Source organism: Balaenoptera borealis (assembly GCF_965194805.1).
Source record: "Balaenoptera borealis genome assembly, chromosome: 3".
NCBI classification, from domain to species: domain Eukaryota; kingdom Metazoa; phylum Chordata; class Mammalia; order Artiodactyla; family Balaenopteridae; genus Balaenoptera; species Balaenoptera borealis.
In genome coordinates, this window is record NC_138866.1 from 60972921 (window position 1) to 60991677 (window position 18757).

The 18757-nt window shown below is 35.8% G+C and overlaps 1 protein-coding gene across 16 annotated transcripts in view; it reads right to left on the bottom strand.

Annotated features, from left to right (window-relative positions):
* The window catches only part of MIPOL1 (mirror-image polydactyly 1), a 333916-nt gene that overhangs the window by 293474 nt on the left and 21685 nt on the right, over positions 1–18757 (bottom strand). The window contains exon 1 of one of the 16 annotated variants that reach the window (XM_082384146.1): positions 13554–13738. The exons of the other annotated variants lie outside the window; for them this stretch is intronic. The gene's annotated coding sequence lies outside the window, so the exon portion shown is untranslated. Of the gene's footprint in view, positions 1–13553; positions 13739–18757 lie in introns of those variants that run through there. 16 annotated transcript variants of the gene reach the window in all.

Genomic DNA, 18757 nt, shown 5'->3' on the forward strand with positions numbered 1-18757 from the left:
CCATAATAATGCAGCAACTTTTTGTTAGGGGTTCCCCAAGTAGTGAGATGACCCCCATGTTTGTGCTGATTCACCTGCCCCTCAGGCTTCCCTGGTGGTCCAGTGGTTAAGACTCCAAGCTTCCACCGCAGGGGGTGAGGGTTCGATACCTGGTCGGGAACTAAGATCCCACATGCTGCACGGCTTGGCCAAAAAAGAAGTACTAACACCTGACCCTCAACTGGGTGCATCCACACATCCACTGGGGAAAAATGGAACAGCAGGGAGGTAGTGCTTTCTCTGGTTTAGCCTCTTGCTTATGCTATCACAGTAAGTGATTAAAGCTTTGACTATTAATTTCATTTTGGCTTATTGTTTTAATCTGCAACTGACACCTGGCTCATCAGCTCTCTCCAGCTCAGCTGAGCCCTGACAATACTCTCCTGTATCTGAATTTTTTCATTGAGAATAAAGTTTATGAGATTCATGTATGTTGTTGTATAAAACAGTAGACTGTTCCTTTTTATTGCTCAGTAATATTCTGTTGTATTGTTTAAAGATACTGCAGTTTGTTTATCCATTCACCTGTTAATGAATATTTGTTTGTTCCTAGTTGTTTGCTATTATGAATAAAACAGTAATGAATGTGCTGATACAAGCCTTTTTGCAGACATATGTTTTCGATTCTCTTGGATAAATATCCAGAGTGGAATTGCTGGGTCATATTAACTTTATAAGAAACTGCCAAATTGCTTCCTCAAGTAGTTGCACCATTTTACACATCTACCAGCCATGTGTGAGTTCCAGATGCTCCACAAAATAGATAGATACATATACACACATATATATACATATATATTTTTATTATTCATTGTAGCTTTTATTAATCACTGTAGCTAATATTACAATATTACAGATTGTAATATTACAACCTAGAACAGACAAAACACAATATATTTTGCTTTATCAGGTTTTTTATATTGATATAATTGACATATGACATTAGTTTCAGGTGTACAATATGATTCAGTATTTGTATATATTGCAACATCATCACCATAATAAGTCTAGTTAACAACCGTCACCATACATAGTTAACAAAAAATTTTTTTCTTGTGATGGGAACTTCTAAGATCTATTCTCCTAAGCAACTTTCAATTATGCAACACAGTATCACTAACTTGTGACCATGCTGTACATTACATCTCCATGATTTATTTCATTCTTTTTAATTTTAGTCATTTTCTTGTGTATGCAGTTGTATCTCATGATTTTAATTTGCATAACCTGCTTAATGATAATATGCATTTTCAAATGCTTATTGGCCATTCACAGATTTTCTCGTGTGAAGTGTCTGCTCAACTCTTTTGCCTTTTTTTTTTTTTTGAGTTGCTTGTCCTATTAGTAAGTGGTTAGAGTTCTTTATATATTCTGAAAACAAGTCCTCTGTCAGATATATGTATTGTAAATATTTTCTCCCAGTCTGTGGTCTGCCTGTTCAATTACTCAATGGTGTCATTTGAGGAAATATTTTTATTTTAATGAAGTGCAATTTACCACTACTTTTTTCTTTTGAGCTTAATATTTTTTTGTGTTCTAAGAAATATTTACCAATCCCAAGGTCACAGCAATTTTCTTTTATGTTTTCTCCCACAGGTTTTGCAGTTTTAGGCTTCACATTTAGATCAATGTTTCATTTCAAATTTTGTATATGGTTATGAGGCAAGGGTCAATGTTCATTTCTTTCCCCCCAAACAGATATACAGTTATTCCAGCACCATTTGGTGAAAAGATTATCTTTTCTCCATTGAGTTACCTTGGCACCCATACTGAAGATGAGTTGACTATATATGTGTGGGTCTCATGTTTGGGCTCTTATTGTGTTCCAGGTCTACACTTTCAATAATACCAATCTGTCTTCATTACATGAGCTTTGCAGTAAGTCTTGAAATTAGGTAGTATAAGTCCTACAACTTTATTATACTTTTAAAATATTACATTCTAGGCCCTGAGCATTTCCACATAAATACTGGCATGAGCTTGTATTAGTATATTTCTTTTTAAAAAGCATGCTGGAATTTTGATGGAGATAGATGAATTAAGAAAGAATTAAAAGCTTAACCATCCAATCTATGAACATGGTACACCTCTTATCTTGTCTTCTTTAATTTCTCTCAATGTTTCATAGTTTTCAGTGTAAAGGTCTTGCACATACTTTATACAGGTTATTCCAAGTATTTAATGTTTTATAATGCTACTGTAAATGTAATTGTTTTGTTTTTTCCAACGTTCTCAGCTAAACATAGAAATACAATTGATTTTTTTTATATGAACTTTGAATCTTAAAACCTCACTAAATTCACTTATAAGTTCTGCTCATTTTATTTTAGAGGCTTTAGGATTTTCTACATATAGAATCATGTCCTTTGCTAAGAAAGACATTTTTACTTCTTTGTTCACAGTCCATATGCCTTAATTTCTACAAAGCCAAGTAATTAAGACAGTGTGGTACTCGTTCAAGGATATAGAAATAGACCAATGGAATAAAGAGTTCACAAACAGACCCTCACACACACATGCATACACACTTGATTTATGGTGAATGATCCACTGCAGTGAGGAAAAGTTGGTCTTTTCAATAAATGATGCAGCATCAACTGGATATCCATAAAAAAAAAATTACTCTCCATTCCTACTTCATAGCATACTGAAAACTTAATCTGAGCTAGATGATAGATCTAAAAGTAGAACCTAAAGCCATCAAGCTTCTAGAAGAAAACTAAGGAAGAATATCTTATTGACCTTGGGATGGACAAAGATTTCTTAAAAGGGATACATTAAACACTAACTATAAAAGATTGACAAATAGGACTTTATTAAAATTAAGATTTTATGTTTATAAAAAAAATGCCATTATGAGAATGAAAAGGCAAGCAAGAGGCTGGAAGAAGATATTTACAACATGTTTAACTGATAAAAGACTCATATTCAAAAATATTTTAAAAAGCTCCTACAAATCTATATAAGAAAGACAACACAACTTTTTTTAAATGGGAAAATAAATTTCCATTTGACAAAAGAGTTAAAAAAAAAAGGCTAATAAACATGTAAGAGGATCCCCAGAATCATTGGTCATCAGAGAAGTATAATTAAAGACACATTACACATATACCAGTGAGGCTACAACTAAAAGTTCTGACAAGGCAAACTGGTGGAAAAGATGTGAAACAACAAAAATTCTTGCATTCTTATTCATATGATATAAATTCTGGCTGAAAAAACCTAACTAAAACTCAAGCCCTGGTCCAATCTAGGAAACTCTGGAGAATGATGTGTGTCAGAAACATCAAAGACATCCTTAATCTTTGAAAAATAATTTACTATCCCTTATTACCTCTCCCTAGACAGACAGCCCAGACTAGTGGGACTATTTGAGTTTTGGCAAAGCCACGTCTTCCACCTAAGGATGCTGCTAAGCCTATTAATAAAATCAAGACAAAGAAATCTGAATTTGAATAGGGCCCTAAGCCAAAATAACCAATAAAAGATTTACAAAGCATTGTCTCCCAGGCAGTGCCTCTAGGTCCTTTAGTCTAGGACATTATGACCTCAATGCTCAAATTATTTTAGAATATCTTCAATGCTGACACAAGAAGGAAGGCAAGAGCCTTGGGCAGAAATCGATTATTACACCTCAGTAGATTTCAGGAGATGAGTAGAGTTTGGAAAGCTTCCTCATGTGTTCAATATAGCCCTTTAGACTACAGCTAACTTGTTATTGGGTATTAGTAGAGACAGCACCTATCATTGAAGGTCATCAAATAATCCTGAGGTAAAAAACACCCATCATGTGCTGGATGATGACAAAGAATCACTCAAATAAGGAGAAGGCTGCTCGGGAGAGCTCACTGATAACACAGAAATGTCACATGCAAGAGGTGTTCTCAGGGGTAAGTTCAGGAGGAGTTCATTGCATACACACACAGGCCCATTCACCACCTTTGAAGCCACTAATAGAAATACCCTCTCAGGACCTCCCAGTGTGAATTGCTGTATGATGTGAACCCTATGATTCTCAGCCAAAGCAAAACATTTCATCTGTTACAGCAATGGGAGTTCCCTAATTGTAATGGAGTGCTAAAGCCAGCCTGCCAAGAGGCATTTGTATCTTTTGCCAACTTCAAGATCAGTGGTGCCATGTTTTAAGCTTGAAATCGGCCACAGTGTGAGTACGCACACCACAAAAAACAACAAATGTGACAAATAAGAGCTTTTTTTTCTTTTCTTTCTTTCTTTGTTTTTTTTTTTTTTTTGCCAGAGAGCCTATACTTTATCATTTACCAGCATACCACTGCCTATTTAAGAGTTGTGATATTTTTGAAAATCAGTCATATATGGCTTACAGGCAGTAAAACCATGGTGGAAGGCAGGAAAGGTAAATCTCCACAATGGACCTTTGGGGAAAGACCTAGATATTCACAAAATCTTGGGTCACTCCAGTACTGTCTGGCAAAAAGGCCTTGGATGATTGGGAAATAAAAAAACAATCCCTTAAGAAGTGTCCAGCTATAGAAGTCCCTGTGAACATTTATTTAAAAAAATTAAAATGCTGGTTCTGGGGGGTGGGGTTGGAATGCTGAGGCAAATGCCCTAGTTAGACTCTAGAACTAGACTCCCAAGTTCATGAAATGAGCAAGCATTGGGTCACACAGCAATACAAAGAGAGAACAAATGAGAAGATATTTCCTCTGCACTGAATAAAACTGTATTATAAGTCAATAGGAGGGGACTTCCCTAGCGGTCCAGAGGTTGGGACTCCAAGCTCCCAAAACAGAGGGCGCAGGTTCAATCCCTGGTCAGGGAACTAGGATCCTGAAGGCCGTACCACGTGGCCAAAAAAAAAAAAGTCAATAAGAGGAATGTCAGCAAAATGGCAGGCTAGAAAGCGCCAAGCTCTCATTACTGCAGAGCAATTAAAAAAAAAAAAAAGAAGCAGAAACAGCCGAAGCCAATTTTGTTGGAGCTCTGGAAAACAGTCAAAGTTAATAGCAGCCAAGCAAACACCAAATCAAGAAAAAGCCACCTTTAAAGTGGTAGGAGAGTTTTGCGGTGTTTCCCCTCACTGTTCCCCCACCAATGCAATGATGCAATGCAATACAATGATGGTCTTGTTCCTGAAGCAACAGCAGCCCAGTTCCCAGTTTCCTCCTTCTACCAGAGGGAATAGAGAAGACTTGATATGGAAATTATTGTGCAAGTCTTTTCTAACCTGTCTGGGGGGTATCTGAAGGACTGCCACCTAATTTGGAAATTAGGTGGGTAAAAAGGCAGTCAGTGCTTGGAAAAGCTGCAAGAAAACTACAGACCCACAGATACCCAGGGCAAGAAAAATGGAGACAGACACTAGACCATCTAAGGCCTGGAAGAGAAGCTAGGGCGAGAATCTGGAAAATTAACACACGTAAAAGTAGCTAAGCATATGGGAGAATTAAAAGAGTCAACTGCATGCTCAGAAAAGACCTGAGAAGACCTTAAGCTTTTACCTCAGGCTGATCCCTAGGCTCAGAGCAAGCCTAGTTAAGGGTTGAAGGAGTGCTTAACCACAGGGGTAATCTGCAAATACTGGAAGAGTTGGCATTCAAGGAAGTCTCTGTAAATATATTAGGTAGCATGAACTAAAGGAACAGAGACTTCAGTGATCACACACAATGAGGAAGAGTCTGCAAAAATAATTTGGAAAAGTCTCAAAACAAACTACTACAGCCTTCAATAGTTAAAAAAAAATAGGACAAAGAATTCGAACAGGTATTTCTTCAAAGAACATAAACAAATGGCCAACAAATACATGAAAAGATGCTCGACATCACTAGCCATTAGGAAAATCCAAATCAAAACCACTTCGCACCCAATAGGATGGCTGGTATCAAAAAACTGAAAATACCAAAGTTGGCAAGGATGTGGGGGAAATGGAACCCTTGTGCACTGTTGGTAGAAATGTAAAAATGATGCAGCTGCTACAGAAAACAGTTTGGCGGCTCCTCAAAAAGTTAAACATAGAATTACCCATGGTTCAGCAACCCCACTGCTAGGTATATACCCCAAAGAATTGACATCAGGGACTCAAATACTTGTAAGTGAATGTTCATAGCAGCATTATTTATAATAGCCAAAATATGGAAACAACCCAAGTGCCTATTAACAGATGAATGAATAAACAAAATGTGGCATATACATACAATGGAGTAATTTTCAACCTTAAAAAGAAGAAAATTCTGACACATGCTACAATATGGATGAACCTGGAAGGCATTATGCTATGTAAAATAAGCCAAACACCAAAGAACAAATACTTTATGATTCCACTTATATAAAGTACCTGAAATAGGCAAATTCATAGAGACAAAAAGTAGAATAGAGGTTATCAGGGGTTGGAGGAGGAGAGAATGGGGAGTTATTGTTTAATGAGTACAGAGTTTCTTTCTATTTGGGATGATGAAAGTTCTGGAAATGGGTAATGGCAATGGTTACACAACATTGTGAATATACTTAGTGCCACTGAAATGTCTACTCAAAAATGGTTAAAATGTTAAATTTTATGTTATGTATATTTTAACATATACACATACAAAGTAGAATGGATGCTATCTATGATTAATAAACAGTCCTCTAATTATAATATGCCCATACACAAAGTCAATGTTAATGGGTTAAAAATGGTCTAAGAAAAAAAAAAAAAAGGTCTAAGACCTATTATTCCCAAACTGTGCCAAGGTATCCCAAAACACTGTAGCAAACATAGTGGGGTTCCATGTATATTTTAAATTTTCAAAGGAAAGAGCAACATCTTCTGAACACCACATGAACTACTAGTTCAAGGAGGTTCATTGTTAGAACATTAAATCTCACTACATTCTTTCAATGATTTCATATCTTTGCATTGCTGGGATAAAAAGCAAGTATCGTGCACAAATCAATGTGGAACAAGAAGAAGGCAGCTTAAAAGCACCATGAAAATATCACTAAGACACTAAGGGCATCATAAAAAAATGTTGAGGAACTTGTGCTTTAAGAATGCAGTAAGTGGACCATACTAGAGCTCTACCAGTACTGCAGAGACCTATAAACGAGTAGTGACTGGAATTGACACTTATTTTATTCTAGAATTTGCTTACACTTTAATAAAAGTGTTAAACCACCAAGATTCAATTAAAGGTCTGGAACAGAAAACTGCTTATTAATTTGAACCACCTGAATATGTTTCCTCTGATTGTTACCTATGTACAAAATTAGGCAAAGAAACAAAATAGTACACGGACATAACACATTCCTTACCACTCTCAAAGTAATGATCTCAAAATTGGAACGGGCAACTAAAACATTTGTTACTTAAAATGATAGGAGATAGGGCATTGAGGGCTGGCTAACTCAACTGGGCCACTGAGTTAAAAAATTAAATACGAGAAGAAGTAAGAGGGGACCCCACCAGAAAGGTTTCTAGCAACTAAAGTGGCAGTTAAGGGGATGGTGGTAATGCAATTCACAATTTTCTGTCTTTCCCACCTCACAAATTTTTCTTTCATCTTGTAGACCCAGCTGCGCCAAGATCAGGATAGCAGTGCCAGCAGAGGAAGATACTGCTGCACAGGACACATTATCCATAACATACAATCTGGCCGTACATATTCCTAAAGGAACTTTTGACTTCACTCCATGTAGCTAAATTAAGATTAACTGTAAGTGCTGCTTCATTACTAAGCAGGAGACAGTCCTTTAATTCTTTACTTGTCAAATTGTACAAAATTTTCTTAGGAAGAAACAAAAGCAGAGGTTCTGGCAAGGCTGCTGTAACTGCCTACCATGTGGACAGGCAGTGTGGCCAAATCAGAGCATTGCACCAGAGGAGGAAAAGTAGAGGTTAAAATGAATAATAAATGGAAACCAAAATAAATAGTGGCTAATAGTAAGGGAGCAGAGAAATGGGCTATGACACAAGGAAGAATGCTATTATTCTTTTTCCACAAGAACTTTTCAGAGCAAGAAAATAAGAATGACTGAGGCTGGGAAAAAGCAGTTAACCCATTATCTCTAGAAGAACTAAACTAATGCTGACTTACGACAACTACCTCAAGTGATTTGGAGAAAGGATACCAAAGAAAATCCCCTTAATGACTCACTTAAATGGGAATAAATTAGAATCATCATTTAAGTCATTTTTGTTGGTTATATTTATCACATTGGTTCCTTTGCAGTGCTTAATAAAAATTCTACCTTTCAATCAGGTGGGATGAATCATAATAGGTAGCAGACAATTGGTGTATTGTATTGCCACCAATCAAGATCACTCCCTCTTAAGAAAATTACTGGGGTATATGAGGGCAAAAGTACTGCTGCAGCTTAGTCACTGTGTGAAAAGCCTGCTGCTTTGTCCCTTTGGTTATAAAAGGCATGAATACAAATGAAATAGCATTCACAGGATTAAAGTGGTCTCTAAAAGAATGAATCTGATACAACATGATGGCTACTTATCACTCATAGATTTACCCCTGGAATTCAGTAAAGGGCTACTGTATTAAACCTTGTGGTTTACAAAGACTAAACTTTACGTGAAAGTGAAATACCCCTAATTGACAATTTCTTGGGGCACAAAATATATTTGGGTGTGTACATTATATTTAAATCACCCTCAGGCCACAAGTACTCAATGCCAACAGGTTTTATGCTGGCTCTATCAACACTGGCCCCAACAATCAAGACGCCACTGGGGAGCCTTAGGGATAAACTTGGATTACTGAACCAAGCCCAAAAAGGTGTTCCGAGAAGCACTTCATCAGGATAAAATATACTTGTTACCTCAAATAGGGACACTAGAGGGTGCTTTATTCCAGAAGACTGGTCAAGACTAGCAGTCAGTTTAGAAAGATGAAGCTATACATGAGTGAATCTGATGCCTCATTAAGCCAGTGAAACAGTATACAACTCAGCTACACTAGAGGAGGCTTATACGCTTACCCAGGAAGAACTATTGAATATTTTAATCACCATGGAATCTGGCAGTTTTATATCGGCCATGAGATTTTAATCTTTCTGCCATGGCAGTATGATGTAACAATGAGATTATAGGTTCATTAACAGAATTAAATGAAAATCAAACTTATTTGAGCTCCAGGATAAAAAAAAAATTGAGGAGACTGATTTAAGGTCCTCAATTGATATGATATTTATGGAAAATGGACTAAAAAAAAAAAAAGGGAATTTGACTTCAGAAAAATTACACATGCAAGTAAATGCCTCCATCAACAAATATGAAAAGGTACAAGTATCTGTTGATGGAGGAGGAAAAAGAACAGTCAAAATGGCAAGAGTATATTTAAAAGACTTGTGAAGGGATACAGCTGCGATTAATACATCTTGCAGAAGAAATTCTCATTTTCCATTGGATGGCTCTCCTGGCAATATCAGGATATTAGTATGTTTCCCCTTTTATATAAAAGATTGCATATTTTCAAAGCAAATTTTGAAAAGATGACTGAGAAATACGTGGCAAGGAGATACTGATAAGGGACAGGTAGTAGACGGAATGAAGGAGCTAAGCTGATACATGACTGGGTTCCTCCCTCCTAAGAAATGCCTGAGGTGGTTATGATCTTAACCAAAACTTCTTATAAACCATGATGGATGGAATTTATTAGCTGAAATATAAATCTCTAATCACTAAGTAACTTTTTCTTTTAACTGTTTTACTTATTTTCTAAGTATTAACTGCATTCATGATGTATTACAAAAGCTACACGTTAGGTACATTGTACAAGGAAAGTGTAATTATATACCAATTATTACATATCCACTAATGAGTTCATTACGAATTATATAATTAGGTATAAGTATTTTAACTGTCATACCATGATAACATCTATATATGATTATATAGATGTGGAAGAGTGTTTCAGTGATACATAGAAAATTTCTGGTTAGGGTTTGGGGATGGGCTCATAACACTTTATTACTTTTTCCATTTAACACAATGGAACACAGGTCCTCCCAGTATCAGAAAACTCACTATTTAATACATTTTCACGATGGGATTATATTTGCACAATAAAGATTGCTATATTTATTAAACCCTAGGGAAAAAAATCTATGTATCTCCTCCATTTTCTGGTCCATTTGCACATTTATTTTATACCTATTCTATGTCTATATTATATAGAGATAGATTGATAGATTGATTGATCTATATTTATCTATATTTATTCCAAATGCCTTTTAAAAACTTTATGTTACAAAGTTTCTCAGAACCTCAGAGCTGGAAAGGACCTCAAAAAATCATTTAGTGATATTCCATCTCACAGAGGAAGAAACTTAGGGTTTAGGAAGATAAAGCAATTTCCTCCACAGTCAAAGAAACAAAGTCAAAGGTACATTAGAACTCCTAAGTTCAGTATTCTGAGTACTGTATCAGCTATTGGCCAACATCTAATACTGATCTAAAGCAGTGGTCAGCAAACTTTTTCTATAAAGAGTGAGAGAGATTGGGATTGACATATATACACTAATATGTATAAAATGGATAACTAATAAGAACCTGCTGTATAAAAAAATAAATAAAATTCAAAAAAAAATAAAAGAGTGAGAGAGTGAATGTTGTAGGCTTTATGGGCCACGTGGTCTCTGTTGCAACTATGCCACTATAGCAATAAAGTAGCCACAAACAACACATAATAAATGTGCATGGCTGTGTTCCAGCAAAATTTTATTTACAAAAACAGACAGCAGGCAAGTTTTTCCGATGGGCCATAATTTGCCAACTCCTGATTAAAGACTTGACTCAGATACTAAAAAAAATGTGGCTCCCAGTAAATACGGAAATAAGGAAGGTTGTCCATACTGTAATCCTCCTAGAAAAGTTAAAAGATCCCAGAGAAAATAAATCTGTTGACTCTGAAGACAGAGACATTAATTAAATGACTTTATTTATCAAATTATTATTTCAAAGGGTCCTTCATTTACTAATAATCTATCTAAAAATCAAGAGACCTGTGACTGAAAAAAAGTTACCCTATAAGAAATATCCTAAAAGAAAAGGCAAAGATTAGACCAGAATGCTAGAAACTATCTAAAGGTCACTCTATAAGTAAGTGGCTAAATAAAGTGTGGAACAACCAGAGCATATCATTATAATAATAACAGCACAATCATGGCTCATATTTTCTGAGTGCTTACTATATAAAAGGTAATGTACTAATGTAAAACAGATTTTAAAAGTCATTCACTAAACGATGTAGATCAATATGTACTGACACAAAAAGATGTCTACAATATAATGAAAAATGAAAGAAATATCAGAAAAATATGCATAACGTGACTGCATTTATTTTTTTTTAAACTAAAAACTATACACATATACTGACATCTGTATGTGTGTTTGTACAAATGAAAACATAGAAATTGGTCTGGTAAAATACCCAGCTACTTTTAACAGTGGTTAACATAGAAAAGAGAAATGAGATTGACAGTAAGGTAAAATGCAAAACATTGAAAATGTGACAAATCTGGGTAGCTCGATACACATCTATTATTCTCTATGCTTTTCTGAATACTTGATACACTTCATAACACAAAACAAGATGCTATGTACAGTGGTACATAAATGTTAATGCATAATCAAAATATTACAATTATTAATTGCAAAAGATGAAGTGAAATTTTCTCAGGTGCTTGAAGTTCTGTGGAAAAGAAAAATATCTGCTGATACCTTTGCCTCCATCCTATCCCACATGAAATCTCAGAGGCCCAAGTGGGGGGAAATTGAATTGAGAGCAATATTGCTAAAGAGAGGAAAGGTTTAAAAAATTATACACTGTAACTGGTGGTATAACTACATGTTAGAGAGACAAGCTATTGGGTTCTTGGTTGCTTAACAAGAAAAGGTACAATCTTGAATGAAAATACACAGCTTAGAGAATTTAATGACTGACAGTGGCTATATCTGACAGACTATCAGTTATGATAAACAAGAACTTATCTACAATGCTCTGATTGTGAGTTTTCCCTTACTTTAAACATGCTAAATTCCTTCCAATTCCTTATGACAATGATCTAGTTTATATCATTTTCATATGAAGAGAGATAATCTAAAGTAAAATATTGCTAATTTTCTATTTAAAAAATGTACTTCTTTGAGAATTTAATAACTTATCCTTTTACAAAAACTACATTACTGGGTTTCTTTCTAAATTAATTAATATTTTTCAGAATAATTTCACAAGTTAATGGTTGACCGTTAGGAGAAACAAAGAACAAAAAGTTTAAGTCGAAGAATTAATGGTCAGTGGTAAAGTGGTATCTATTAAGAAGTTCTACCTTATTTCACAATATATATGTATATTAAATCACCACATTGTACAACATAAATATATACAATTCTTATTAGTTAACGATATATCAATAAAGCTGGAAAATGTGATTTACAATATAATAGAGCAAAGCTGAGGAAAAAAAGAGTTCTTTTTTTTTATGCCTTTTATTTTTTAAATTTTTTTTTAAAGATTTTTTTGATGTGGATCATTTTTTTTTAAGTCTTTATTGAATTTGTTACAATATTACTTCTGTTTTATGTTTTGGTTTTTTGGCCACGAGGCATGTGGGATCTTAGCTCCCTGACTAGGGATCGAACCCACACCCCCTGCATTGGAAGGTGAAGTCTTAACCACTGCATTGCCAGGGAAGTCCCAAAAGTTCTACCTTAAGTAAAAAGTTAATTTGAGTTATTCTCAATACAACAAACCAGATTATTTGGACCAACCTTCCTGAAAACAACAAAAATATTGGATAAACTGTAATAAATAAAGTGACCTACGATCTGAAAAATATAGTAAGAAATTATTAGGCCAACAAATAGCTAAAGCAAGAACTCAGAGGGCAAACTACAGTAGATGCTGTGGTACAAAACCCAGATCTCTTTCAGTACCAAGGATACAACTCCCGCAGCTGCTAAGAGTGTAGCTACTGATGGCTTTCAGCTAAGACTTACCAGGAACAGCCCTCAGACAGAGAGAGCCACCTTGCCCAGGACCATGCCTCCTCCATCAGAGTAGCCTGTGTGCAGTCTGGGGGTCTATCTGGGGGTACAAAAGCGAGCCTCTTGCCTCAAGATGAGATATCTCTAAAGGGCCATCTGAAGGATCAACTAAAGGCTTTCTTGCAATTAACTGTAGTTCAACTTTCTCCCTCTGCCCACTCCTGCTTCTCTCATTCCTCACAGATGTTGTTCCTGACAGTATTCCTCCAAAAAAATCTCAAAGTTTGTTTCAGAGGAAATCTAATCTATGAAAGAAGCTACACACAGAATCTGATTTAGCCTAAGACTATTAGCCAAACATAACTAATTGAGCTGCTGGATTTCCTGGTCTTCTGAGGATCTATAAAGGAAGATAAATCCCAGAACGTGTCCCAAGGTACAGTCTACTAGAACATTCCTCTTATACAGATGTGGCCCCAAAAGTTATGAAGGTACCAAAGAGGGAGAGTGTACAGACACCAAAGAAATAAACTCCACCCATCACACCCACACTTACAGGACTGCAGCGAAATCTTCCATGGTATTGTCCAGAGCAGGAAAAAGAGGTCTTCAAGAAATTTTCACCACAAGCCAGTTCTCTCAAAGGTCTGCAACTCAAATTCACATCAACTGGGTGATCCAAAAAATGTCAAACTTGAATTTAGTTTCAAATGGATGCAGAGTGGTAGGGCCCTTTGGCACCTGGCACAAAAAAGCAAATTTTCTCTCAAGAAAATAAATCTTTATACCAGTCATCCAAGAAGTACCACAGAAGAACAAAAACAAAAAAACAGAACTTTTAAAATATAATGAGTATCACACAGTCAAAAGTATCCAAGCACACAAAGAAATAATGCACTAAAATAAAGAACCAAAAGAAAAAAAAAAAAAAGTTGCGCAAGTCACAAGTAATTCAGCCTTTGGGGCTGTTATCAGATATAAATAATAAAACCATTCATACTGTGTTTAAGGAAATAAGAACAGACTTAAAATATCTGCAGAGAACATGAAGTGATAAAAACTGAACTAACATATATTAAAAGGAAATAAATGAAACTTCTATAAATACAATGTAACAACTGGAATGTAAAATTTAACGTGTGGTAACTTCCAGTAATGGCGACAGGGTAAAGTGGTTGAATGAACCTTCTTACAGAATAATTACAAAATTTAGGCAAAATTAAGCCAATGGAAAGCATCCCAAAGCAGAAAAAAGACTGACAAGAATTTCTTCTTGAAAAACTGGAACTTCAAGAAGTAAGATTTATGAGTTTATGGCTTATTTGTCCAAGAAAATTCCCCAGGGGCTTCCCTGGTGGCACAGTGGTTAAGAATCTGCCTGCCCATGCAGCGGACAGGGGTTCGAGCCCTGGTCTGGGAAAATCCCACATGCCGCAGAGCAACTAAGCCCGTGTGCCACAACTACTGAGCCTATGCTCTGGAGCCCGTGACCCAACTACTGAGCCCATGTGCCACAACTACTGAAGCCTGAACGCCTAGAGCCCGTGCTCCGCAACAAGAGAAGCCACTGCAATGAGAAGCCCACGCACTGCAAAAAAGAGTAGCTCCTGCTCGCCGCAACTAGAGAAAGCCCGTGCACAGCAACGAAGACCCAACGCGGCCAAAAATAAATAAATTAAAAGAAAGAAAGAAAGAAAGAAAGAAAATTCCCCAATCCTCACAACTACGTCAACAGAACAATGATCACAGCTGGCTTAAGATGGCAGAGGACAGAGATCAGGACTAGAAGACCACCTGGAAATCTAAGGGTAAGACTGGTTACAAGAGAATCAGACAGTAAAAACCAAAATCTGAGTATAAACTCTGCTCAGATCTCTGATGGACCACAAAACGGGGCATGCTCAGGGAAAAACGCAGCATGTTCACCAAAAAAACAAAAACAAAAACATGACAGAAGAGGTCTACCCTTGAAAGACTCTGCTGTTTTATTCCTTAAACTTTTGCTGAGTGTATTCCCCAAACAACAGGCAGCAAGGGCAACAGAGAGCTGAGGCCTGAGGTATTAGGGAACAAAGCCCAAGATAAGGAGAACAGTGGAAAATTAAGGGAACGATCCTCAGAAACAAGGAAAATACAAAAATTGTAAGCCTCCAAATCTGATAAGTGCTACCTAAATCCTTGGCGGACCACCAAACTATACTGGCACACCAGAGAATGAGGCTAAAAGAAAAAAAGCAGCATGTGAAAGATTGAGAACTAAACACAGATAGCAGCTAATGCAATGTTGAAATTCAGAGTTTGTAATTTGTGTTTAAACAACATAACTGCCTCCAAGGGAAAACCAACAAGAATACCAACCTTTAAAAGAATAAAACAGAATTTTCTGACATGCAAAGAAACAGTACCCAAGGTATACGAAAACTATAAACCCACAGATCCAGGAAGTTCAAGAAACTCCAAGCAGCAAAAACCAGAAGAAAACTACATGATAGCACATGATAATTAAACTGTTCAAAACCAGTGTGAGGGACAAAACATTAAAAAGCAGTCAGAGAGAAAAGGACATGTTACATACTGAGAAACAAAGATAAAGATGACATCAGATTTCTTGCCAAAAACAATGCAAAGCAGAAGACAGTGGAGCAACGTCCTTAAAATACTGAAGGAAAAAACTATGGATCTAGAATTCTACAGTTGGAAAAACATGTTTCAAAAACAAAAGTGAAATAAAGACTTTTCAAGTTAGTCCAATATTGAAATATCAATCAATGTAATCCACCACAGTAATAGTCTAAACAATAAAAAACATGGTCATATGAAAAGATGCAGAAAAAGTGCATCCTAAAATATAGGAAAACTCTCAGCAAACTATGAATAAAAGAAACTTTCTCCACTTAACAAATGGCATCTACAAAAATCCTAAAGCTAACATCATACTTAATGGTGAGAGACTGGAACTTTCCCCCCAAGCTCAGAAACAAAGCAAGGATGTCCACTCTCACCTCTCTTATTCATCAGAGTACTAGAAGTCTTAACCAGAGTTGTAGACAACATGATTATCCATGAAGAAAATCCCAGGAAATCTACACACACACATACACACACATTCTTAGAATACATGAGTTTTACAAGATTGCAGGATATAAGGTCAACACACAAAAATCAATCATATTTTTGTACACAAGCAAGGAACAATTTGAAAAGGAAATTAAAGAAATAATACCATATATAATAGCTAAAAGAAATTTAGGTAATACAGGATCTATGTGCTGAAAACAAACACTGATGAAAGAAATCAAGGTCTAAATAAATGGTGAGGCATATCACGATCATGAAAGAAGATTCAACATAGTAAAGATACCAATTCTCCCCCAAAGTAATCAATACATTTCATGCAATACCAATCAAAATCACAGTAGGATATTTTATAGATACCAAGTGATTCTAAAAATTAAATGAAAACTCAAAGGAATGAGAATTGCTAAAACGATTTTTAAGAGAAAGAACAAAGCTGGAAAAAGCACACTACCCAACTTTAAGATTTACTATAAAGCTAAAATAATGATGATAGCATGGTACCAGCAAAGATAAAGGTACCTAAATCAAAGGAACAAACTAGGGAGTCCAGAGATAAACCTAAATAAACATGACCACTTGATCTCTACCTACCAAAGGTGCAGAAACAATTCAAGAAAGGCTAATTTTCAACAAGCACTGTTGGAATGCCCAGATGTTTAGAAGAAAAAAAACCATAAACTAAACTTTACATCATTTGCAGAGATTAATTAAAATGGGTCATAGATCTAAATGAAAGCAGTAGGGACTTCCCTGGTGATCCGGTGGTTAAGACTCTGCGCTCCCAACGCAGGGGGAGAGGGTTCGATCCCTGGTCAAGGAGCTAAGATCCCACATGCCTCACGGCATGGCCAAAAAAAAAAAAAAAGCAGTAAATCTATAAAATTTTTAGAAGAAACATAAGACCAAATACACCAGCAATGAACAACTGTATTTGAAATTAGGCATAAATCTAACAAAATATGGATAAGATCTATATGAGGAAAACTACAAAACTGTGGTTAAAAAAAAAATCAAAGATCTAAATAAATGGATAGATATCACATGTACGTGGAAAGGAAGACTCAATATTGTCAAGATATCAGTTCTTCCCAACTTGATCTATAGATTCAATGTGATTCCAATCAAAACCTGAGCAAGTTTTGCTGTTGATACTAATAAACTAATTCTAAAATTTAGAGACAAAAGATCCAGAAGAGCCAACACAATACTGAAGGAGAAGAACGAAGTCAGAATATTGACACTACACAATTTCAAGACTCAATATAAAGCTATTGTAATCAAGACAGTGTGGTATTAATGAAAGCAGAGACAAACAAATCAATGGAAATGGGCCCAGAAATAGACCCACATAAACAGAGTCAACTGATCTCTGACAAAGGAGTAAAGACAATTCAATGGAGAGAGAACAGTCTTTTCAACAAGTGGTACTGGAACAACTGGACATCCACATGCAAAAAATGAGTCTAGACTGTATATCTTTCACAAAAATTAACTCAAAACAGATCACAGACTTAAATGTAAAACACAATAAGATCAAAACTCCTAGACTATAACATAGATACAAGAGAATATTATTCAGTCTTAAAAAGGAATGAAATCCTGATACAGGCTATAACACGGTTGAATCTTGAAAATATTATGCTAAGTGAAATAAGCCAGACACAAAAGGACAAATACTGCATGGTTCCACTTATACAAGATACCTAGAATATTCAAATTCATAGAGAAAGAAAGTAGAACAGTGATTACCAGGGGCTGGGGGACGGAAAAATAATGAGTTACTGTTTAGTGAGTATAAAGGTTCTGTTTGGAACAAGGAAAAAGTTATAGAGATGGATAGTGGTAATGGGGCACACTGTGAATGCAGTCCATGCCACTATATTGTCCACTTAAAAATGGTTAAAATGATAAAACTTTATGTTATGCACACTTTTTTTTTGGTCACACGTCTTGTGGGATCTTAGTTCCCTGACCAGGGATTGAACCCAGGGCCTCGGCAGTGAAAGCACCGAATCCTAACCACTGGACTGCCAGGGAATCCCTACACTTTATCACAATAAAAAAAATTCATAGGAACAGACACCAAATGAAAAAGAAGTCATTACATAATAATTTAAAATGTAAAGTTAAATAGATATTGTCAAACTTGATTTTTTATAATCTATCTTCATGTTTACAACAGACTCACCCAAAATGAAAGGGATCAGAAAAGTTGAACAACAACAAAATGATGTAAAAAGATATACCATATAAATATTAAGCAAAAGACCTTAAGCTGCTATGAGGCAAAATAGACTTTAAGGCAGAAAGAGGGTCCCTTCATAATAAGTTTCAATTTGCAAGGAAATAAAAATTCTAAATGTATACAAGCCTAATAACATAGCCTCTACATAATGTAACACAGAAACTAACAGAACTTTCAGGAGAAAGTGGATAAATCCACAATGATGGAACAAGACCAAAAACTCAGGAAGAATATGGAAGATTTACAAATGTCACTAACCAACTTGACCTAACAAATCTGAACATAAATTAATGCTCTATCCAACATCCATAATACACACTCTTGTTAAGTACATATAATATTGACCATATTCTGGGAGCAAGGAGAATCAAATTTCAAAGAACTAAAGCTTGATAGAGGGACTTCCCTGGTGGTCCAGTGGGTAAGACTCCATGCTC